Source organism: Bemisia tabaci, unplaced genomic scaffold (assembly GCF_918797505.1).
Source record: "Bemisia tabaci unplaced genomic scaffold, PGI_BMITA_v3".
Taxonomy (NCBI): Eukaryota; Metazoa; Arthropoda; class Insecta; order Hemiptera; family Aleyrodidae; genus Bemisia; species Bemisia tabaci.
Window position 1 is genome coordinate 1 of NW_027311765.1, and position 24,220 is coordinate 24,220.

Genomic DNA, 24,220 nt, shown 5'->3' on the forward strand with positions numbered 1-24,220 from the left:
CCCCGTCCTCCCATCCGTGCTCGTAATACCAATGATGTAATATCGGCGCGGTGCGGGCGCGCGGCGGGCCCCCTGCATGCCGGGTCTTTCTTCTTTCTTCTTTCATCTTTCTTCTTTCTCTCGTCTCGGTGCGCTGCCCGCGCGGCGTCTGCGACTGCGCGGCGGCGCAAAGGCAGGCCGTTGTCTAGCACCACTCTTCACTCGCGGTCGCGGACGCAAATTGGCCGGAGCGCAGCGCGGCATTGACGCTCCGCTCGGGTATCTCGTTATCGGGCATCGACTTACGTAAGTTGCCGAAGCAAAACCGGTTCAACAGTCGCTGCTGCTTTGCACCGTTCCTGTGCCGATGCCGATGGATGCGGCGTGGCATGGCCGCATGGCATAGCGCGGCTTCGGCTTCGGACCATGTCGACCCAATGGCAGGTTGCATGCGCTGTTGTCACTCTGCAACTTCCATCCGACCTCTTCCGAACTTCACACGGAGAAAAAAACCTCGTGCGTGGGACCCGAAGTTTAGGTCATATGGATCTCTGAAGTTTTCGGATTACGCATCCGAACACTTGAGGTCCAGCTGTCGAGGTTCCGGTCACACATCTGAAGTACTCAGTTCTTACATCTGAGTACTTCAGATGTGGGACCCGAACCCTTCGGTATGTACCTAAGTACTTCAGATGTCTGACCCGAACTTCGGCAGTTGGACCTCAAGTTTTCGGATGCGAGATCCGAAAACTTCAGAGATCCATATGACCTCAACTTCGGGTCCCATGCACGAAGTTTTTTTTCTCCGTGTACTTAGGACAAGTCGCGAGTGCGCTGAAGTCCGGCTTAGCGCCTCTGCACGGAGAAAAAAATTCCGTGCGTGGGACCCGAAGTTGAGGTCATATGGCTCTCTGAAGTTTTCGGATCACGTATCTAAAAACTTGAGGTCCAGCTGCCGAAGTTCGGGTCAGACATCTGAAAGTACTTCGATATATACCGAAGGGTTCGGCTTACACATCTGAAGTACTCCAGTACATACCGAAGTGCCTCGATGTCTGACCCGAACTTCGGCAGCTCGACCTCAAGTTTTCGGATGCGTGATCAGAAAACTTCAGAGATCTATATGACCTCAACTTCGGGTCCCATGCACGAAGTTTTTCTCTCCGTGTGATGAGCCGATGGTGTGGTTTGGACTCATCGATGGACTTTGCACCTTAGAGTTGACGAAATTTGGCCCCTAAGACTCGGAGCTCAAAAGCTCGCGTCTGTCTGGGACCGCTAGACCGGGCACCGTGCTGGGGTGCTGAAAGTTCCTCGGCCACGTAGTTCCGAGCAACCAGGGACTCTGCCTACGCACTATGACATCGCGCGTGCGAATTTCACCAAAAATAGCGCGTTCGCAGTAATTTTCTAAAAATTTAACGCATTGCACTTTGCAGCGCTTACATTTCTCAAAATTTAACGTTTTCGCTGTAATTTTTCCAAAAACTCAACATTTCAGCAGTAATTTTCCAAAAAATTCAATACTTACGCAGTAATTTTCTTAAAAACTCAACGCTTTTGCAATAGTGTAATCTTTTCATATACAATACCAACATCCTTGTCATGAGTTTTTGTAAAAATCAGTGTGTTGAGCGTTCACTCCTCAGAATAAGATCGATTTTTCGATTCGTGCAACCGAGCTTCTTGCAATAGTTCACAAGGTCGGTTACACAAACTGAAAGTTTGGTTTGACGAACCAAATAGTTGGGATGATATAGAACATAGCCTCCTTCATTTTGTGTATATCCAATATTATCCTCGTGGAAGTCAAAGAAAGTGCATCCTGTGTTTCGCCCCATCTAACTTTCCTACTCCGCGTTAAAGTCTCTGAGTCCCTGAAAAGAGTTCACGCTCTCCTTCATTTCGTTGATGTGCAATTTTATTTAATTGGAAGTCGAAATAGTTGTATCGCGCGTTTCGCCCCATCCAACTTTTCTCCTCTGCGTTAAAATCTCCGAGTCAACGGAAAAGAGACCAAGCTCTTTTTCATTGTTGTGGACATTTGAGAAAGTTTTTGTACTTTATAATAATTATCGTGACCGGATCTGTGAAACTAGACCTCATCTTCCGGAAAAAATTTCCGGAACTATGAATTATGCGCGAAAAACGACCGCGATTAACGCATGTAAAACTGTGCCAGCTATACTTCAAGCATCGCGTCAGCTCTTAGCCAGTGCCTCACCATAGGAATGTCATTTTGTGGTTTATTCCTTGAAAATTGAATCGCAAACCTTTGCTAGTTTAATCCCCGTTTTTTATATCGTACCGCGTATCTGTAGGTACACCAACTTTTTATGAAAGCTTCATCAAAAACAAATATATTTTAATTAAATCTCTTCACCGCAGGGATTCAGAAAGCGGAAAATCTCTCGAATGCATTGATTGGTTAGTGTGAACTCCATCACGAATATTGGGCTGCGTGGTTACTTAAACGAATACTAGCCCTAAATAGCCTTTCCTAACCGAACTTGACCTTCAACGGCATACTCTGCACAACACGTGTAATCATGATACAACAGGCAACACTGTAGACTAACCTGGCCGTGGCTTCCACTGAGCCTGATTCTGCGCCGTTGATAATGGAGATGTAAATTAACTCTTTCCACCTTTCCAGTTTCCTCCCTCCCGGTACCCTTTCCCTTTCCCCATTTCTCCATTCTCTTTTCCTCTTTCTCGGGTAGAATTTTCCCGCCCGTCCCTTTCTCTGCTCCCTCTTTTTCTGCCAGCCTGCCCCCCCCCCCAACCACCTTCCCCCTTCCGCATGTGCTCACGACCGCGACCCTCCTAGGCAGGCGCAATCTCCTGGGTCCCCTCTCTTCATTGCTGCTTTGAGGAAAGCGCAATACTGAGGGAGAGTAAATTCCCTCCAGTGTTGCCGCCTCGATTGATTCAGAATCCATAAATTATCGAACCCATTTTTATCGTGAGATGAATGGTTAGGTAATAATAGACAATTTCTGATAGACGCGAGTTTAAAATTTTATCTCTTTCTTTTTTTTATCTTATCTTTATCTCAAGTCAAGTGCTAATCGATGATAATGAAAACCAAATATTTCTAGGTGGACACTTTGATAAAGAGAAATTTGAAACGGAGAACAAAAGTTATTTGGAGTCAAAATGAGTCGTAAACTTGTTTAGTGTTCCTTTTTTGCAGAAACTAGTTTACTTTATTTGTCGTTTTTACAATTTTACTTGGATTTTTGAAAATGTGTATTGCTGTTTTTGTGATGAAATAACAAACAGTGCTCGACGAAGCGATGTTAAGCTTTGGTAAGCGCGATATCAATTATTCATGTACCTTTAAGTGTATCGTCATGAGAAATGCTCCGATGCTTGAAACCAAGAGTTTTTTCATATTTTTCATGGCCCGAAATCTCCTTCTTCAATATTTTTTCTAATCTTTATCCAAATTTCAATTGCTGAAGAATATCCTTTGAATTTCTTGAAAAATTTGCACGCCGGTTATCCTGGTTCTTCTGAAAATTTTAGAATATATATTCATAATTTTTGTCCAAACTATTTTTTTATCGGAGGAAATCTAGCAACATCGAAGTGTCCAAGCGGCGTTCCTCCTTAGTACAACAGTATTGGTAGATAATGAATAATTGAGGTACATAAATGAATTGTTATTATGTTGAAAGCAGTTGTGACTTGTGATTTGGCTAGCAAAAAATTGACATTAAATCATGAAATTCAATTGACTTGAACGACAGAACCACATGAAAGAACGTGAAATGTCAGTTTTATTATCAACATTACATTCTTAAGAGGAATAAAATTACCCATGCACATTAAGGTACAATACATAAAAGCTTTTCGATACTAATATTGTCTGCGCCACTTGACTGAATCCACGTCGAGTCGATTACTTCTGCACTGAAAAAAAAAAATCTCGGCGTATTTACTAAGAAATGGGTAAAATTACCAATTAGTAATTATACTACCAGTCCAGTAATTATACTGGACCTTGGCAAAAACGCTAATATTTTTTATCGACTGTGGTAGAATTACCGAGATAAAATGGCAAAGTTACCGGGAATTGATTACCAATACAAGTGGTATTCTTACCTGAAAAAAACAGTTAAAATACCGGTTTTTAGGTAAGCTTACCAAGCTATCTCGGTAAAATTACCAATAATTGGTAAAAAAAGTGAAATGGTAAAGGTACCAACAGACCGTGGTAAAAACGTCGAGAATTTTTTTTTTAGTGTGCACACTGTTTTATGAAAAGTGCACGCGGCAAAATTCACCCATACATTGGGTAAACAGTGGGACGAAAGCACGAGTATTGAGACTGAAAAGTGATTTTTCTTAATTTTTTTATTTATTTTTCAGGAGGCACATTTAGAGAGCTCTCCAATGCGCAATTACTATACTTATACATCAATTTTTCCGCCTGAGATGATTTCCTTTCCATCAAAAAAAGAAATGTATTCAACACCCGGTAGGCGCTATTAAAGTGTTGGTAAAATTGTTCAGCTAGTGACGTAAAAATTAAAATTCTTGCCACGAAAATAGCACAAAAAGTTGTAGACGAATTTCGCAGTCAGAAGTCCACGGAATCGAAGGAGAAAATATTTAGGTTCTTTTATAGTGAGCTACATTTGACGGTGCTAGCCAGGTTTTCACTTTCTACTCTTTAATCATTATTTTCAAATCAGTTTCTACATAGTAAAAACGAAAACATTAACATCCCAAATAAGTACGTGCTTCTAAATATTGATTCTAAATTTTCCCGATACCTTAAAAGCGTAAGTGGCAAAATTAACTCAGTTCTTCATGAGCCTTCTTAAAATACCTCTGAACATACTTAGACATACATCGTTTGTATGACAAAAGAGACACAAAGGAAAAGTATTCCCAGTTTTGTGTGGAGGTCTTTTGAGCAGTTTTTGTTACTTTTTTTCGGAACGGAACGCATGCATTTACCCTCTACTTATGTTTCCATGAATTTTTCCTCCGTATCTATTTCTTTTTTCAGCCTCGCTTGCTCTTTTTTTTCCTGTAATGATTTTTCTGAATTTTTCCTCGTCCCAAAAATATGTACATGTAAGACTTTTTCGGACACGTGCATGACCTATTGATAATTTAGGGAAAGTCGGGAGGTTTGCGAAAATCTGCGAACGAGGAAAAAGCCGTTTTCTTTCCCTATTGTGTGCTGGAAATCGTTGCCTAAACAAATATCCGCCCAGATCATTCCGGCATGGCTAATGAGGGCGGCTCGCCACAGTATTACGAGGTCAAGAAGACAAAAGTCCATCTTGCGCCACTTAAAAGCCAGTCAATGAGACATGAAAATTCATACCTATGAGTTCGTAACAGATTTTATTTGCTCGATCAAGTTAGTGCTCCATTTCATAGCGGTGTCGTGGAACTTATGCCCTTTAACTGTACTCAGAGAGTTGAGCATTATTCAGGACCATGCAATCGCATTTCCTCACTCACGCTGGTGCAATGTTGGTTTGATTTTGAAGGATGCAACTATTCGGTCTCTGGGGCCATGCTAGGAAGTATCTATTCGCATTGCAGGCGTTTTTTATGCGTCGTCAATCTTCATCCAAAGATGATATGAAGTACAGTAGATATCGGTTAATACGACATCGGTTAATACGACATATCGGCTAATACGACGGATTTCGTTTTCCCCGGCGAAACTCCATAAGTTAATACGACAACGGTTAATACGACATATCGGCTAATACGACGAAATCCCGTGACCCCTTGAATGTCGTATTAACCGATATCTACTGTAGTCGCATTTAGCAACTCACGCTGGTGCACTGTTGGTTTGGTTTTGAAGGATGCAACTATTCGGCCTCTGGGGCCATGCTAGGAAGTATCTTTTCGCATTGCAGGCGTTTTTTATGCGTCGTCAATCTTCATCCAAAGATGATATGAAGTATGTAGTCGCATTTAGCAACTCACGCTGGTGCACTGTTGGTTTGGTTTTGAAGGATGCAACTATTCGGCCTCTGGGGCCATGCTAGGAAGTATCTTTTCGCATTGCAGGCGTTTTTAATGCGTCGTCAATCTTCATCCAAAAATGATATGAAGTAGTCGCATTAACTCAGCAACTCACGCTGCTGCACTGTTGGTTTGGTTTTGAAGGATGCAACTATTCGGCCTCTGGGGCTATGCTAGGAAGTATCTTTTTGCATTGCAGGCGTTTTATATGCGTCGTCAATCTTCGTCTAAAATTATATGAAGTAGTCGCGTGTATTCACTTATTTAAGCTGCTACACCGTTAGTTCAGTTTTTTAAATGATGCAACTATCCGCCCTCCGCGGCCACGCTAGTAGGTATCGTTTCTCAATGAAGGCGATTCTTATGCGTCGTCAGTCTTCATCACAAAATTATATGAGACGGTCGCATTCATCTACTAATTCGTGCCGCTACACTGTTAGTCGGGTCTTTAAATGATGCAACTATTCGGCCTCTGGGGTCATGCTAGGAAGCATCTTCTCGCATTGCAGGCATTTCTTATGCGTCGTTATTTACATGAAAAAATTAAACGAAGACCGTATTTCTCAATGCCGTATGCTCGCTGGTGCCTCTGTAGATGCTGCCAACTTTCAGAAAAGAACATTTTTCTAAGAAGCTGGAGAAATGGTGCTGGGTCCACACCGTTTCGCGGGGAAACAAAGCCAAGAAAATACCAAAAATTAAAATTAAATTTTAATTTTTGGTATTTTCTTGGCTTTGTTTTCCCGCGAAATGATGTGGACCCAGCACCATTTCTCCACCTTGTTATATACAGTTCGGGCCACTTCTTACTGATTAATTTTTTCATTTTTCTAAGTTTATAATGCATTCCTGATGTCGGGCATAAAATTTTTGTAATTAATGTATGTGTAGAATTTGTACATGGCTACTTCTGTGCATGCTTTCCAAGTGGAGTGATTGTGACGATCACGTTCTGAGCTGACGTCAGAAGACTCAATCTTTCTTCGGGCCATCCTTTTCCGCGCATGTCTCCGTCCGTCTGCCCGAACCGCTCTCGTCAGACGAGGCTCAATAAATAATGCATCTCGGCACGAAGTATCGTATGCACGTGACTCCGAAGCTCTTTTTGCCCACTTTTTTCTCCGATCTAGACCACGAACTCTTCATCCATTGAACTCCCATACCGACTATGATTTCATAACTGAACAAAGCCCTGGAAAATTTCAACTATCTCTCTTTCAGCCTAACTGGCGAGATTATTTGCTGGCTCTCCAGCTGAACTTACTCGCGTCATGAAACATTCGGAGGGCTGGTGCCCCCTCACTTTTAATAACTCTTTATGCACTTACGCGCGTCACGAGACACTCGGAAAGCTGTTACCCCCTTAGTTTTAATCATTCCATGAACTTATGCGCGTCATTAGACATTCGGAGAACTGTTGGCGAGTTTATGCCCCCTAATTTTAATCACTCTTCAGTGTCATGAAATCTACGGGCTGATTAATTAAAATTGAAAGACAATAAGCTATAGACAAAGAAGGCAGAAGGTATGTAGATGGATCCTACTGGTGAAAGCAGATGATTCTAATGGACAAAGGAGCTAGGTAAGCAGTAGGCTAACTAAAGAAAACCTACGAGAAACCCCATAGTTACCCCCATCATTTTCCCCCTTTCTCTATAACAAACGTCGCGTTTCAACCAATAAGATCGCTCCATTTTCCGTTTGTCGTTTTTGCCTATTGCTATTGCTGAGGTTAGTAAGATTAAAATTTTCTCCATGAAAGTAGTCCGCGCTAAGACAATCGGTTTCTATAATGCCGACATGTAGATACAACAGTGAAAATTCACGTGAAATGAATACAACGTTGATCTCATTTATTGAAATACTCACTGGATACCTCGCAACGTGCGTTTCAATACAGTTCTGAAGTTTTATCAACAAAGTAAAAGGTTCTAGCCATATTTTTTCTGAAATTCGATGAAAATTTGGAAAGGAGGCTACGTACTCGAAGTTGCTTGACTTTAAGGGCTCGCGGTCTTGTGATGCATGTTGCGTCTTTCCTCATCTCTTTAGCGGTCGTCTAGGTCTAGGTCCTTCTATTCGGTCATTTTAAATACTTACATACTTCAAGAGCCTTTTATTTTACTTTATTTATTTGTTTCTACACGTACAACTGATTGTAAGCATGCCGATGCGTATCCCTGATTTAAACGTGCAAATTCAAGTACGAACTATCATTGGTTTCATCAACTCACGAACTGATGACGGGAAGATGATCGGAAGACATCGAATATTGTTATAATGAGGAGCTTCCAGAGTCGATGCTCGATGCGCGCGGCCCGAGTCAATTGATTCGAAACGTTTCGGAATATAATTATTTCGGGGAATATTGTCACCGCGTGGCCGCTCTGATGGCTCACGAAATTGTAGGTCACCGGTCATCGATCTGTCTACGAATGACCTTGACACACCTTCCGCAGACCGAGAGCAGACGGCGTGGGCGTAGTCATTTCATTTGCCGGGCAAAGGCCCCAGTAATCCTCTTTGGAGACGACGCTACTAAAAGACTCGATGAACCATGCGGGGTCAAGCTCACTGTAAACACAACTATATGTGAATGTGGTTTGCTGTATTATGAAGAACGTCGTATGAACTTTCAAATGTTGCCAAATATCCTCCGATAAAAGACCTACTTTTGCCAAGAACTATAAATATTTTTACTTGAAATATTCAGATACTTCAGATTAAATTTGAATCAGCGAGAACAAAAACACACCATTTCGGTAGCTCAAAAATGCTCGATTTCCATTAAAAATAGTTAATTTACATAAAGGTTATTGCAGTTAGCGCATCTGTTCCAACTTGGACCTTTCAAGTGTCCATAAGTACTTGTCTTCCGGCAGCAAAAATATTTTTCTTAAATTAACTTCTTCACCTACTGTGCAGTTTTGTGTGCGTCTTGATTATTTTCATTTTTCCAAGTTGGTGTTTTTTTGTTCTCACTGATTCGTTTATGATAAAATTCTATAAAAATCGGAAGAAAAATATTCACGAGTTTGCCAGGAAATTCGTAGTTTATCAAGCGAAATTCAGCAACGCCTGAAGGTTCATATGGCGTTATTCCTTGCCACGGCGGTACTCGTTGCATTTACAGCACACAGTACTATATTTTTTCTGTTTTTTTTTTTTTTTTTTCTTTTTTATAGCGATTTTGGAGAGTTGAATCTATTTGCATACGACACGCTAAAAGCTTTATGATCCGCGAGACTGATCATTGGAAAATACCGCACTCTAAAAGCATAAAGTTGAAAGGCTCTCTAGGCCACTGACCTTGATCCACTTCCGGTCTTACTAGTGACATGGTAATGGTTGCGCCAATAATGCGGACAGACAACTTTGTTGCAGTGTCTAGACTTTCTGCGCCTCTATGGAACGCATAAAATTAGTGTCCCGGGCCCGGGTTTCTTAATTCTACTCGAAATGTGACTAATTTCGACTGGTTTGCTGAACCACACGTCGTCCATAGTCATCGCCAGGAAAAACAGTGGTGATCCCTAAAAGTAACACATTATTTCGATAGTAGTTTTCTACGTCCGGCTATCTTCAACCCCTTTCCCCACATTTATCCTTTTCCATTCATCTGTAATGATTATTCCACTTTTTTCATCCTTTCTTTCAGAATTTTCATCCAACCTGCTCTGATTTTATTTTCAAAATTAGTCGTCTGTGTGTAAACTTTTTATCTCTTTCTACCTCATCCTCTTCTTCGTCATCCTCATCCTTGTCTCCTCCTTCTACCTCCTCCGATTCCTAGTTCGTTCTCATCTGACGTAGGAGTCCTTACGATCTAAGTACGTCATACATAGAGTAAAATCTCTTCACAAAACCCAAATGTGATAATAGCTTGTTGTAGATCATTTGAAATCATAAGAATAAACCGAATGAAACAAACATACACCGTTACAAATCGAGGAGTGAAGATCCATGTCGGAGATTTTACAGCGCCCAAAAACCCCGAATGATCGAAGTAAAAATTAGCACCATAAAAGCGTGTGATACTCCACAAAAAGAGTAGACTCCTTTCCGTAATAGTGTGTAAGCTACTCCCTAAGGGTCAAAGATTCGGCTCCGCATTCATATCGCTCGAGGTTTTCGGGCGCTGGACGGACTCCGGCACAGAGTGCCAAATTTTTTGACAGTGTATAAGTAAATAAAGCTCACAGAAATGGACCACTAGACAATGTACGAATTTAAGCAATCTGATACATTCTCCTACACCAGAATTTTACGCAGAACACGATTCGCTCAACAAAAATTACTGAAACCAACTCCTAACGAAGATATTAACGTTTTTATTTCACACTGGTTACGAGGAATTTGAACTGCCCTCTCACAAGAAACTCTAAGCTCTACGTGAGTCAAATCGCGCACTACAACGGTTTCAGGAAGCTTCTCAATCGAGCAATGTTCATTTCCCACCACGTGTTGTTTAAACTATAAGCAATTTTCTATAGTTGAACCAGAGTGTCAAGATTGAGGTTGCCAGATTTTTATATCACAGAGACTGTCATGATAACGTTTAGCCCGCGATGTGAATCACGTAGAGCATTGAGTTTGAATGAGCGAGTGGTTTGAATTCACGCATCAGGAATCATTAAACATCTTCGTAGAAGTTAACTTTAGCAATTTGTGTTGTGCGCATCATGTTTTACGTGAAATTTTGGTTAAGAAACATGTATCAGAATGCTGAAATTGGTACCTTGTCTAGGGGTCCATTGGTTATATGAGGATCTATGGGATACTTGACCGGTGATGGCACTGACGTCGGAGTCATTGATTTTGGCTAGTGCGAGACCCGAGCCGAGCTTGGGGCCCAGTGAGTGGGAGCTCCCGCGGGGCCACGGGGCTGCGGCCGGTGGCAGACGGGACTGGGGCGGTGGATGTCGGTGGGCAGATGACGAGATCGGTGACGCAATGTTGAAAATCAACGAAAGCAGCGGTGGTTCCTGTGCTTCTGTGCCACCGCGCCGTGCCGCCGCCGCCGTCGGAATCGGGGCTAGGGCCCGTGCCTGTAATTAACTGGGAATGAACTTTCTCCACGTGTCCACCGGCCGCCCCGACCGCGCCACACAGTAGTTCGAAAAATACACCTTATCGCTCGAGTCAGAGCCTTTGGAGAACACATGCTCTTCGATAGAAATTGAAGGGGCCTGGATGACAAGAGCATTAGGTGCAGTTTTCGCGATTTGAAGAAATTACGTGATTGTAGTTTGAGCTTTAGATTGAGCCTTATGGCGGAATGAGATTTTAAACTTTCTTTTTGATCCTTAAAAATTAGGTTTTAGTGGTGAATTTTTCACAGAATATTTTTAAGAATAGTTTAGTTGGAATGTTAATTAATATCTATCTCACCTGGAAAAATAAGTGTTAGGGGTTACTCCCGTAAATTTTGGTACTACCCCAATTTGTACCGCAACTCAAGTTGGGGTAGTTCCGCAACAATTGGGCTAGTAACCTAATTCATTGGGGTATATTACCACAATTAATTGGAATGCCCATTGCATAGCAATGCAGAATCTGAGAGTACCTAAAGAGCTGGTACTGGAGTAATTTCTTAATTTTGTTCGGACGTGGGAAACAGTATAAAAATAGTTTTAAAAGTGAGAAAATTTACCACCCAGTTACGTCATTTGGCGGAATTTCCTAATTAAACACATGCATTTCAGCAGATTAGATCATTTTGTCATATCTTCTCCAATTACTGTTCAATTCACGAACCGAGGATATCCTAGTCGTCAGTTCACTAGGTACTTTCCACTTTAACACAAAATTCGTCAAATTTCAGACCTCTGCTCATTCTCCATTACCAGAATTACTCACATTTTAATTTTTTCGTTGCTTGGCCCATTGTGCACCGGTCATTGAGAACGGAGACGCACAGACAGAGATACGGATTACGGCATAGCATACGGGCTGCAGTGTGGCAGCAGGGCAAGGCGGTAACTTCGGTTCAGCGCCCATTACACTGTCGAAACCTCCATTTCCGAGTTCATTGCGTAAGTTGTCTCCGGTCTCCCTTTTGCACCAACCCAGCCTCGTCACTGGTTTTGTCCCGACAGAATATGTGGATCCAGTTTAGCATAAAGGAACCAATTTCTTCGTTTGGAAAAAGAGAAGTCCATTTTTTTTTTATTTCTCATGAAGAAAAATTATCATCTCAAAATTTTAAAGTAAACCGCAGGAGCTTTCGTCACTTATTTCTGACCAGGATACTCACATTTGCTGCAAAAACCGTTCTATTTTCATTTTTTAATGACTTGGTTCCCCTCTTAAGAATGCTGAAAGACTTGATTTTACTCTGAAAAAGGAACCAAATGTACGGTTGATTCCTTCTCCGATTTCTAATTAGAATAATCAATTGGACTGCATTTATAACTACATAATTGGACTAAAAAGAAGGAGACCAACTCAATTACTTTGTTTTCAAAATCGTGCAACTTCTTCCTTGCTTAGATATATGTAAAATATCTACTAAAATTACATGACTCTTCAAAGTCAACAATATTTTTCTAGAAAAACAAAAGCTATTCTATATTTTATGAATTTACTATCTAAAAATACCGTAGCCTTAGCAACCGATTCACGGATTTGAATTCCGTGAATTAGGATCAGATTAGATCGCCACTCGATTCATTTAAATTTAAATGAAGTAAGAAAATCGTGCACTATACAGTGTTTGACATGATTCAGAGTCCATCTACCGACACATTCACCGCCTTTGATAACGACGAGGAATACTAATGTGAACTGAAAAAATTCTGTGCTCAATGAGCAAATGACGGGAGAAAATGCTGACTTCGGACATGGGACAAAAACTCGATGCCAACTTTTCCATGAATTAATGCAAGCTATTTATAAACTAACTCGAGGAAAATATTGTTTCCTGGAGTTTAAAACACTCTAACCGCGTTCCAGACGAGTTGCGCCTGCGTTGTGAATTTTTATGGAATGCCAAACATCGGTAAATACTTTTCGATCATTTTATCACAGAAAAATTGCACTGACCGGTGATTTGGCGGCGCTATTTTGTCCCGTTCGTGGACCCTCTCCACCCCTTATATTTGAAACCAATTTAGACCAACGAGATAGGGCACATATTGTTTGTTTTTTTTGTTTTTTTTTTTGCGATTTCATTTTGCCTGGATACAGTGGTTCTTCCTGAAGGGACTCATAAATTGCTTCCAGCATGAGAACCAGTTTATAAGAGTGGCACAGACATGAGAATACTCTCTCTGAATTAGCACTTTAGTAACAATATTATTCAATAAACCATTGAAAAACTCGTTAATCTTAAAAACATAAATCTGAAAAAAATGGTTACAATTTTTATTTTAGGAAACTCTTTTCGGGTCTTCTTTCAGTGAAATTTACAAGAGGTAAAATTTGAGTAACAAAAGCCCAAAACCTCTTTTTAAGATTTATTGCAGCTTTTTAGGACTCAAAATGTTTGAAAAATGTGAACAAACTAATTTTAGCTGTTTGTGAAGACTTTTTATCATACATTTAATCAGTCGTAAATTTATTTTTAAAAAATATCTAAAAGTGATCTCCTAAATCATAATTTTGAACAGTTTTTTTAGATTTTTTGAAAAATTTTCATATCAGTCCCAAGTTTACGAGTATCGTTTTCTGATCAGTCCAAGTGGAGCGTTAAAGATCATTTCCAATCAGAATTTGGCAACGCTGAAACTGGTGGGATTGTCGGAGTCGAACACGGCAAATCAGCAAAGCGTCTAGCAGACAAGCGCGGTGCCAGTCGCTGCTCCTCGCTCCAGTTTCCGCTCCACCAACGCCACAGTTACCAAATCGTGCGCGAGACCATGGTAAAAATCTCGGTATTTTCGAACGAAATTTGACAGCCTTGCCTTCACCGGTTTCAGTCCACTGATTTTGGCTGGTCTGACTCGCGGATCTGCGCATCTTGCCCGAGACAGTTGCGAAACTCCCGAACTGAAAGTGAGGGGAGAAGGGTGGGAACATGGGCCATGGCTCCCGAGTTACCGAAGAAGGCAGTAACGCCCAAATTCCCGACATCGAGCTTCCTTTACATTGCGATGAATCTAATTTTAATGAAGTAACTGGTTCGGTTAGAACGGAAAAATGTGTCTTATCTGTTAAATGAGAGTTAAGAGAGAACGCGCAAAAATTGACATTATTTCCAACAAAACAACAGTAAGTTCTCATTATCCCGTGGGGAAGCTTTTCTCACTGCTGTCTTGAGCTGTGTTCGAAACTCACCATTGACTTTCAGGAGCCATGTGGGGCATCAAGCCCGATTTTTAGGCGCCATTGAAGATTTTTAAGGGGCCAAATTGACTTTTTGCCTAGATAATACGGCGTATTTAGTGAAAAGTTAGACGCAAGATGTTTTCGTAACAGAACTAGTAAGTAGCTGTAACTTGGGGAAGACAAAAGCACTAAGAATAAAATCGTGAAAAATAGAAAAAGCTTTCACTTGTGTTGAAAATTCTGAGTTTTTTCAATTCAAATAGATTTATTTTTCTTACTTTATGTGACTTCCTATGGAAATTCAGATTTTTAGGGGCCACGTTGGCGCAGAGCCTTATTTTTTAGGCGCCATGGCCGATTTTTTAGGCGCATTTGGCGTGTTGGCGCCTGTGAGTTTCGAACACTGGTCTTGAGTAAAACTGCACCCTCGAGTAAAACTGTACCCTCTTTTGTCAATTTCTAACCTTAAAACATCGTTGACCAAAGTGCGGAACCACTTATCTTCAAACTGGCGTTTCAAAATTTCCACTTCTTTTTTAATTTTTCATCGAGGATAGTATCTATTGCTGTCTTTCCTAATATTAAAAGGGCCTTTTTGAATGGTCAAATGTTAACAAAAATCGGCGAAGTCTGATGTTGTCGGCCTGATTCTGGGCAAATATGTCCAGTTGGTTATCTGAAAATATTACATTTTTCTCCGTTGCTCAACGGGTTTACACGCTCAATTTGAGGGAAAATATGCGAAAATCAACGACGCGAAAAGCCGGCCTTGCTCCACAGAGACCGGGTTTTGTTCCGTTCATATCGATGGTTGGTTAGCCAGGAAATGAAGGTTGCGGCATTGCAAATTTCAACTCATACTTTGAGCCTATGATCTGTTTTCAGAACTACGAATGGTAATATCTCGTTGATTTCACTGTAGGAAAACGTGAAACTCCAGGATTTATGGAACGCCCCGAAATTAGAAAAGTTCGAAGTATCTTTCGAGAATGATAAACCAACATTCAATTAGATTTACCGAAGTACATTTTGCGTGTATTCTTGTTCGTATATAGGAATATAATTTTCAAACTATGCTTATTTAGAATATATGATTTTGACTTATAACTCAGAGGTAATTTGTTAGAATCGGCTGATCAGGAGTTTCAACTTATATCCAGACATGACTAATAATAGTCTTAAAAAGGATTTAAAAACACTTGTGTCGTTATATTACGCATTGATACACCTACGCAGTGATGCGCAACAAAACACTAATCGAAGTACTTATCACGACATGTCTGAACAGATATAAATATACGCACACGTTCGAAAAGAAGATAAATAAACAAGCACTGAAGTTTCTATCGTCATGCCAGTAAGCAATGATGGCTTCATAATTCTCTGAATGAAATCATTTATATCCCCCCGCACGTAGTGATAATGAACTTGACGATGAATGTTTATTGTGAATTTTCAAGTATTCCCTGAAGAAACCCTGCAAGTAAACAGAGCTGTGAAATAACTTTAGTTTTATTTTTTTTTTTGAGGTTGAAATTGAGCTAATGTGCCACAAATGTACAAATAATGAGGAACAAGCAAAAAGTAATCGCTTCAACCTCCTTTTCTTCTCAATTATTCTGCTAAAATCTTCATTTTAAAGATAGAAAACTAATGCTGTTGTTTGCTTTATTTATTGTTTCAGGTCAGTATTTATCCAACTTTCGGGCGGAAAAAGCCTGCTTTCGTAAGTTTCCAATTTCTTTCGTACTAATAATGTATTTTTATAACTTTTCATAAAAGGACAAGATCTCTAGCAATTACTTGCCGTATGAATCGCACGCAAAAATCCGCAAAATTTTAAACAGGGATTGTGCATGTGCAGTCACATTTTGTTAAATCACTGAATTGTTTGAGTCACCTATGCGCCCTTAGGCAGGAGTTACCTACATTTTTTTGTCCGGAGAACGATGAATCCTGCCAATCGAACTAACACGGCGCCGTGATGCAACTATTCGTGTTCGGGGGATGTCCGTGTTGCATACCCGCAAAACTGAAGGCGCAACGGGTACCGCATATCCTTAAAAGCCTTCGCCGGATGTCCGCAGCGTGCGTATACGAGTCTCCTGCGAGATATTTTAGTACCGCATTAATTAGAAGGGTCCCTCCTCATCAACATTTCTCATCAGGCGGTGCTCTAAAGAAACATTAAACCTTTCGCCGGTAAATCGTGAAGGCACATTGCCCCTTGAAGTAGAATGGCGTTAGCGCTTGCGTATTTTTGTATGCAACATGGACAGAATACTACAGTTAAATGTTTACTTTATCAGCACGATTAAACTTTTGAAAACGTATGTTTATGACTAAAAATGTTTTTTGTACATACTTTTCTTTCGCACAAATGAATTTTAAAACAAATTGCATCTTGGACATCCGCACCAAGTTTCTGTAGTTGCATCAGCTTTTTTTTTTCTTTTTCTTTTTTCTTTTTTTAACGTGAACCGATAATTGTTGAATCTTGACCTCAATAATTACAAGAAATTCTGAGGTTTCACGAAAATCCCAGGGGGCCATTTAGCAAACGCACCGAAGACTCCCACATTTAGACAAGCTTGCATCGCATAAATGAAAGTTTTTCTCCAAGACACAGCTGCGATTCTTACAAATTGGCAAACTTTTATCCTGTTTTCATTTGTATGTCGCAGAGACAATCCATTTTAGAAACGTACCACTAAAACTCTGAGCAATGGCAACGCTATTGGGTTGTAAACAAAATTTAAATTCAGAGATCAACGCTCCGATCTTTCAAGCCTCTTGTTCATGCGTTGCAAGAATCGCTACAGTAATCGCTACAGTTTCTCAACTATTTTGTCACCAATCATTTTCCTGCGGGTTTGAAAGTTAAACTCCGAAAGTTTGTTTTGCATTATACGGAAGATAGCCGTGCGGGGTCTCGGCAGAGGCGATTCTTGAAATTTTTGTTCCTCAATTTATATATGTGTTAAACAATCGATTCTTAGTAAGGCAGCTTACCGCATCTAAAATCGATATTTATAATGGATTTAAATGGTGGCAACAGTGTTGCCATGGTACAAAATCGCCACTAAGTACATCGTCTCCAGTATAGGCCTGGATACATGCTCAAATTTCCATCAATTTCCGATCAAATGGTGACTGGTGCCCACCATCCACCATCAAATTTTTGCTACCTACAAAAATTTGACCGCCATTTTTGTCATCATTTCGATCGGAAATCGGTGGAAATTTGAGCGTGTATCCAGACCTTATCATGTCAGCGCACAGGGAAGCTGGCCGATTCTGATTCAGCGCGAGAGGAGAGAGAGAGGAATCAAAGAGGAAGCTCGAGGCGAATCTAGGGCGAGGATCACCCGTTGACTGTTGAACAACGAACGACGAACGTGCTGCCTCGGTGCCGCCGATTGACACCGCCGACGGAGCACGTTCAATTGCACATGTTATTGGTGGGCCGGGATGTCGGTGCCCCCCCCCCCCCCCCCGGTTCCCCGTCGGTCGCAAATTTAAATGGGCCGGTGACGGCGCGGTGAGGCGCAGCACGAGCGCGTCGCGGCGTGGCGTCATCGGTGTAAGTGTGACGTCATGCTCGGCGACGGCCAGTTGATGACGTCATCACCGTCCGTATCTTGATGAGCGCTGGCGCGCGCCGCGTCTGCGCATCGTCGCGAGCGTTCGCCGGTGTAAGATGGTTAAAAGTCGAACCGATGACACAAGTCAAAAAGCTGTTTTTAAAAGCCGTTCGGATCACGTTTTAAGGGTAGGTAGAGAAGGGTAAGTGCACGTAGGGGCTTTTTTAGGCTCTAAAATTCAAAGTGCTCGAGGCAAATTTTTGCGTTACTAATTTTGATTTTCAGTATCATTAGTTTAAAGTTAATCAAGTTCAAAACTCTGGAAATTTTCCTCTGGTAACTGAGGTCCCTTTCCACAGATCCGGTCACAATGTACGAAGCATCAAAACTTTCTCGCATATCCACAACAACGAGGAAAGATCTTGGTCTCTTTTCGGAGATTTTAACGCGGAGTAGAAAAATCGGACGGGACGAAATGCGTGATACAACTATTTGACCTTCCAAGTAGGTGAAATTGCATATCCTCGAAATGAAGGAGAACATGAACTCCTTTCGAATGACTCGGAGACTTTAACGCATGAGCAGATGCGTTGAATGGGGCGAAACGCGTGATACAACTATTACAACTTCCAAGTAGGTATAATTGCATTTCCACAAAATGAAGGAGAACATGGTGTTCAATATATCACCCCAACCAGTCGGCTCCGCAGACCCAAACTTCTAGCTCGAGCAACCGAAAGTTCGGATCGTATTAAAAGGACTGATGAAAAAGGTTCGATTAGAATAGGAGAAATCGTTGAATTTTAGAAAATTACTGCACAAGTGTTGAATGTTGTAGAAAATTGATACTTGAGAGTTGAGTTTTTGAAAAAAATACTGCAATAGCGTTAAATTTGCAAGAGATTCACGGCAAAAGCGTTGAATTTTTAGAAAATTAATGCGGCCACGTTTTATTTGTGTAAAATTACTATTCGGACGCGCTATATTTCTAAAATTACTATGAACACACAGTATCATAGAGCGCATACTTAGCTCCTGGTTGCTCGAAACTATGCGCAGGCTGATGAATTTTCTGCACCCTTGATTCCAATTTCCTTTTGAAAATATTGAGTACATAGATGTAGACGATTCGAAACACAGCAGCCAATCAACCCATCTGTCACTACTGTAATTTATCACCTCTAACCATCAAACACGTACTTATGGAGTGCTCTGCCCTCAGATATCTCCAATCACAGATCTACTCCCCTACAATCAACAGAAATACAAACCCACTTACATGCAATGAACCCAATATTACTACCAAAATTCTGAAACTCTTCACCTTTCTTAATTTAAGAATCTAGATTTTCGTATATACTCCCATTTTCAAAATTCTTTGTAAAGACGTTAATATAGCCTGTGACGCTGAATGTCTCAAAATATACTAACTAACTAACTCAAAATACGTGCTTCCAGAGTTTAAGCATCAATACGTAAGGCCCTCTCCGGCAACGGTTTTAAGGAAGGAGAGCGTGAGTCCTTTCCCTGCAGCTGGCATGCGACACGCGCTCGTGTAACACTGTAACAGCCGAGCATTCCACTTTTACTTTCTTCCACCAGGAAGCACGTAACACATTTCTCGCCGCCACGCGGCAACAACGCATGAGACGAAAGTTTTCGCGGCTGCCAAACCGAACCATTAATCCTCTCATTTCGTCCCATCACCCAACAAAATTCCGCAGGACCCTTTTTCGGGCATGAATCCCTGAGCTCATAAGTTTTGACTCCATAGAAACAATTTGCGGTTCGTGGAGCTTAATAGAAAAGTTTTCTTTTTTAAAAATTATTCCCATTTGAGAGATTTTTTCGGAGTGAATTTTTTTTTATTTTATTTTTTTTTTTTAACGTTAAAACGTTAAATCTTAAATTTGTCATTGATGTTAATTTCATTTATTTTTGAATGTAGAAAAAATGAAGTAATTCTAATTACAAAAATCTGTGCCATTTGCAAAATTAATAAAATCGTTTCAGGTTAAAAAATTTCCTAAATTCAAAGAGAATTCAAGAATTATACTTTAAATCCGAGAACATTTTTTTACACACAGAAAATAATCCTTCGGGCACTTTTTTTCTTTTCCTTTTTTTGGAGTGAAAAAAATTATTCTAATCCATATGAAGATCTGCTTCATTCAATTAAATTTATACATTTGTCATTGATGACTTTTGAAAATTCTTTTGATTCAAATCTTCAAATTAAAGAGGAAATAATACATTTTTCTTTAGGTAAAAGTTAAACTTTTTGAAATTCTCTGAACGTTTTTCAGCCGTTTTTCAATTCCAAACCATTTGAAGACCATGCTTACTTCAATTGAATTTTTGCATTTTTCATTAACGACTAAGGTCAATCTATTTGATTTAAATCTTCCTCCAATGAAAATGGAATGAAGCAATTTTTGCTCTAGTCAAAGTTTAAGTTTTTGAAACACACAGACCGTTTTTCAACCGTTCTTAGAGCTCTTGCGTGATTTTGAGTGGGAACGCGGGAGCCAATGGCAACGGGGCAAAGCGCCGAGCCGTGACCGACTGCTCGCCGGGTCTGGAGAAATTGAGTCGTGAACTTACTTTCGTTTCGGAGTAGATCAGTAAGTTACAGCCTGCCGTCGCCCCCCCCCCCCCCTTAGCCGTGGCCCGACGTTCACGTAATATGTATCTGCATTGTGTAATAGTGTGACTATTTCTGCCTTTTTCACTCGCGCCCACCTACGGAGAGCTTCTTCACGTCGTCGTCTCCCGCGCGCGCCCCGGTGGCCCCTCTTTTCGGCGTCGCACAGTGGACCGAGTCAATTAGAGTGGTCGGACATGAAATTTTTGACTAAAACTGCAAATTTTGATGTTTATTTTGTCATATTTTGAACTGTAAGGGGTGTTCTAAGAAGAAAATTTTACCAGGAAACCACTGAAACCACTTTTAGAACCTCAAAGTTTCGTATGAACGGAGTTATAAGCGTTTAAAGTTTCCAAATTTTGTCCGACCTCTCCCATTGTCTCGTTCCATTGTGCGTCGTTGCTTTAGGAGCGCCCCGCACGCGACTTCTTGTATTCGATCATTTCGGCACGGTCTGTACGAAAGTATGGGAACTGCCGTCCTATCAGGAAGAACGCCGTATGAACATTTGAAAGTTGCCAAAGTTCCCTTATTAACTTATTAATATTTTTGAGGAAAGTTATGCACATTTTCCCTTGAAAGTTTTATCTATTTTTGATTAAATTGCGAACAAAATTGTCTGACAAATAGGAAATCTGAATCAAGCCTTTGAATTTCCTCGATTTGTTTTTAAAAAAATGATAAGGTTTAATTTCGTTACACATATTAAAAAGTAGTAATACCTAGTTTACTTCATTGACATAACATACAACGCTGGAATTAAGTGACAGTGTAAGTGGAACAAGAAATGTGCCCTTAGTTAGTGTTGAAAGTGACGGACACCATACAAATTCCATTTTAACTCCTGGATGCAACTATTCGAACTCCATGGATGTCCGTGTTGCATACGCACGGTAGTGAAGGCGTTTTGACTGTCCAGGCACTCACCACTTCACCCGCGGCGCGGTGCAAACGGGGAGCTTTGCTGCAAGAATCCAAAATAGCAAAGCCCTTCCAATTATTTGTTTGTATCACAGAGATATCTCCTAAGTCCTAAGCACAGATTGTTGCATACTTTCGTATGATGTGAGTAAAGCTGGAAAAATTAAACGAAATCGGAGTAAAATTGAACCTAATTATTTCGTAGTCGATACTTGTAAAGGTTTCAAATGATTTCTCTTTCAAAAAATCGTGATTTTAGCTTATTCAATGGCAGTTTCAGACTTTCGAATTTCGTAGACAGCAAAGAAGCAGACAATTTATTCTATTCCTAACAGAACTGCTCCAACTTCAGACTTTCCACATATAGTCGCACGATAAGTGCATGTCAGATCATTTTAAACGGTGAAAACAACCAACTCTCATGCAGGGCAACAGATTTTTTTTTCATCCATGGTCACCTTTCTGCAAATTCGAGCCCGCCTCGTCAAATTATTTCAAGATAATCACCTCTGTCTTATGTGGACAATAGAAGGCTGCAATGAGGAAAACCTATCTCAAAAAAGAAGTGGCAGTAGAAGGGAATAAATCTTGGGAGCAAGTTTCCTTACAAACGAGAATAATGGCTAAAAACGAATTTTCCATTTTCGACATTGTGAATGCTAAGTACTACCCAATGCGATTATACATTTATACCTCCCTCCTCTCCCCTCCCCTTCCTTTTAAAGAATATTCTGAGCACCCCCCCCCCCCCAAAAAAAAATACTGCAGAGTAATACCAATCTTTGCACTCGCAGTAAAAGTCTTAGCTCACGTTACTTTCACGGCTGCATTATTTTTAAAAAAGAAAGAAGAAGTCTTGAAAAATTGCACAAAAAACACGATAAGGAAGCAAGTTGAATATTGAAATTCTGTTTTCTACTTTTTAAGGTAATATATCCTCCTTCCGTTCCCACGGTCTTTCTACATGATGACAGTGACAACAATGATGACAGTACATGCAGGCGGGAGTAGATACTCGATGCAAATCGTTAAGGACAACCAAATTGATGCCTAGTATATGTTTTGTAGTTCATGAATAGAAACAGAGTATGTAGCTAGGTTAGGCCGCATGATTATTAAAGCTGCGCTTTGAGAACGCTTTCACTTCTCTACTTTTTCATGATCTAAAGAAGCCGACAAACAGAAAAACAATCTACCCAGAGTTCGCATCGTATCGTCAATATTTGTATCAAGAAGTGTTCTCTTGTGTCGTCATGTTGAAACTACTTTAGGCACTCGAAATCTTTTTCGGGATCGCTTCAAATGTACGTTCATCAAGTGCCTCTTAAAATTTCTAGATAGTCCCTACGTTACTTTTCATGAATCCCAGCGTGTTTGAGAAACGTTTAATATCAAACATGTTTTTTTCTGAAAAGATTTAGGAACTCAAATCGTGTTAGAATAAAGTACATACATATACGCATGAATTTGTGAGGGAAAGCCTAATGCAAAACAACAACGCACGATTTCTTTTTTCTTCAAACTTAGAACTGAATGGGTTTGTTAGATTAACCTCTCTTTTGCTACTGCGTTATCCTTTAAACACGTTCGTCCAGTCGTCCTTTAAAAATGTTGACGGATAACTGATTTATTTTTTTTTCATTCTGTCTCTACAACAAGCCACTAGTTAACCTTCTATTTACCATTATGCATTTTATGTACGTGCGAAGTTTTCTCTTCTTTGTAATAATTTCTATTATGCAATTTGATCATTTTGTTGATAAACATCAGAATGCTGCACTTTGTTGATGTCGTATTCGTGATGTATTATCCTACAGTAAAAAATCATATTCCGTAAAGGAAAAGAGGGTGTGTTATAAGATGGAAAAATTAATTTTCAATTGACTGATTGATCAATTGATACCTAATTTAGAGTAATCCGTGTTCGAGTCACTATCTATTCCGCCACCGCGCCTCGCTTTTTACTTGCTGACGATAGACAACAATCTTATTTGCACTACCCACGTTTCAATGATCTGATGCGACCAACTGCCAAGCCCGCTTCATCGAATGAGGTTTAAGCAACCACCTGCTCAATGATACATTTAATAAGGAATTCCATTCATTACTTAAATGACTCATCGAGACTATATCTCTCTTTTTTCCTTCATTTTATTTTTCACCATGAAACGAGACAGGACTCGATGATAAGTGCGTAGTCAATCACTGCGAAGCGAGCGCTTGAATGACTGCCTCCGACCAACCCCCACCGCTCGGCCACCAGGCGAGGAAAATCGCTTATTAATCGACGGAAATGTAGCTCGCGGAAATTCTTGAGTTTTTTTTATCGCAGCTTGGCAATGATACCCATGGCTCCATTCCTCAGTCTCCCACCGAGAAGTGTTTATGTTTGTTGCGTTAAAATCAAACATTCCATCGCTCGGCCGTAGCGGAAGTCTGGGGCTTTCGTTAGGGTGCTCGGTAAACATCGATAATCCCGTCCATGAGAAAAGGGAAATTCTTTTTTATGTACATAATTACACAGTGTAACGACTTTTAGGCCTTATTTTGCTTTCTCCTCAAACAGGTTGATAGTTTGCATAGTTACGTCCTTTCCCGTGACCTTCTCCTTCTTATTTTTCTCTTCTATAACTTCTCTTTTCTGCAGTTTCCATTCGTTTTTTCTCACTCACTTCTCAATTGTCCAAACTACGTGTCAACTTTGATTTGCCTCTCTCCCCCTTCCTACCGTCATACAATAGTCACGCATCATCAGTGGCATCCGTTTTAAGCATAAAAATAGTGGATTTAGATTCAGCCTACTGCATATCTCCGT

The 24,220-nt window shown here is 40.5% G+C and overlaps 1 protein-coding gene across 1 annotated transcript in view; it reads left to right on the forward strand.

The window, feature by feature from the left end:
- The first annotated feature begins 3,135 nt into the window (after positions 1 to 3,135).
- The window catches only part of ken (zinc finger and BTB domain-containing ken and barbie protein), a 55,915-nt gene continuing 34,830 nt past the window's right edge, over positions 3,136 to 24,220 (forward strand). The window contains exons 1-2 of the mRNA XM_072305896.1: positions 3,136 to 3,291; positions 15,938 to 15,979. The gene's annotated coding sequence lies outside the window, so the exon portion shown is untranslated. The remainder of the gene's footprint in view (positions 3,292 to 15,937; positions 15,980 to 24,220) is intronic.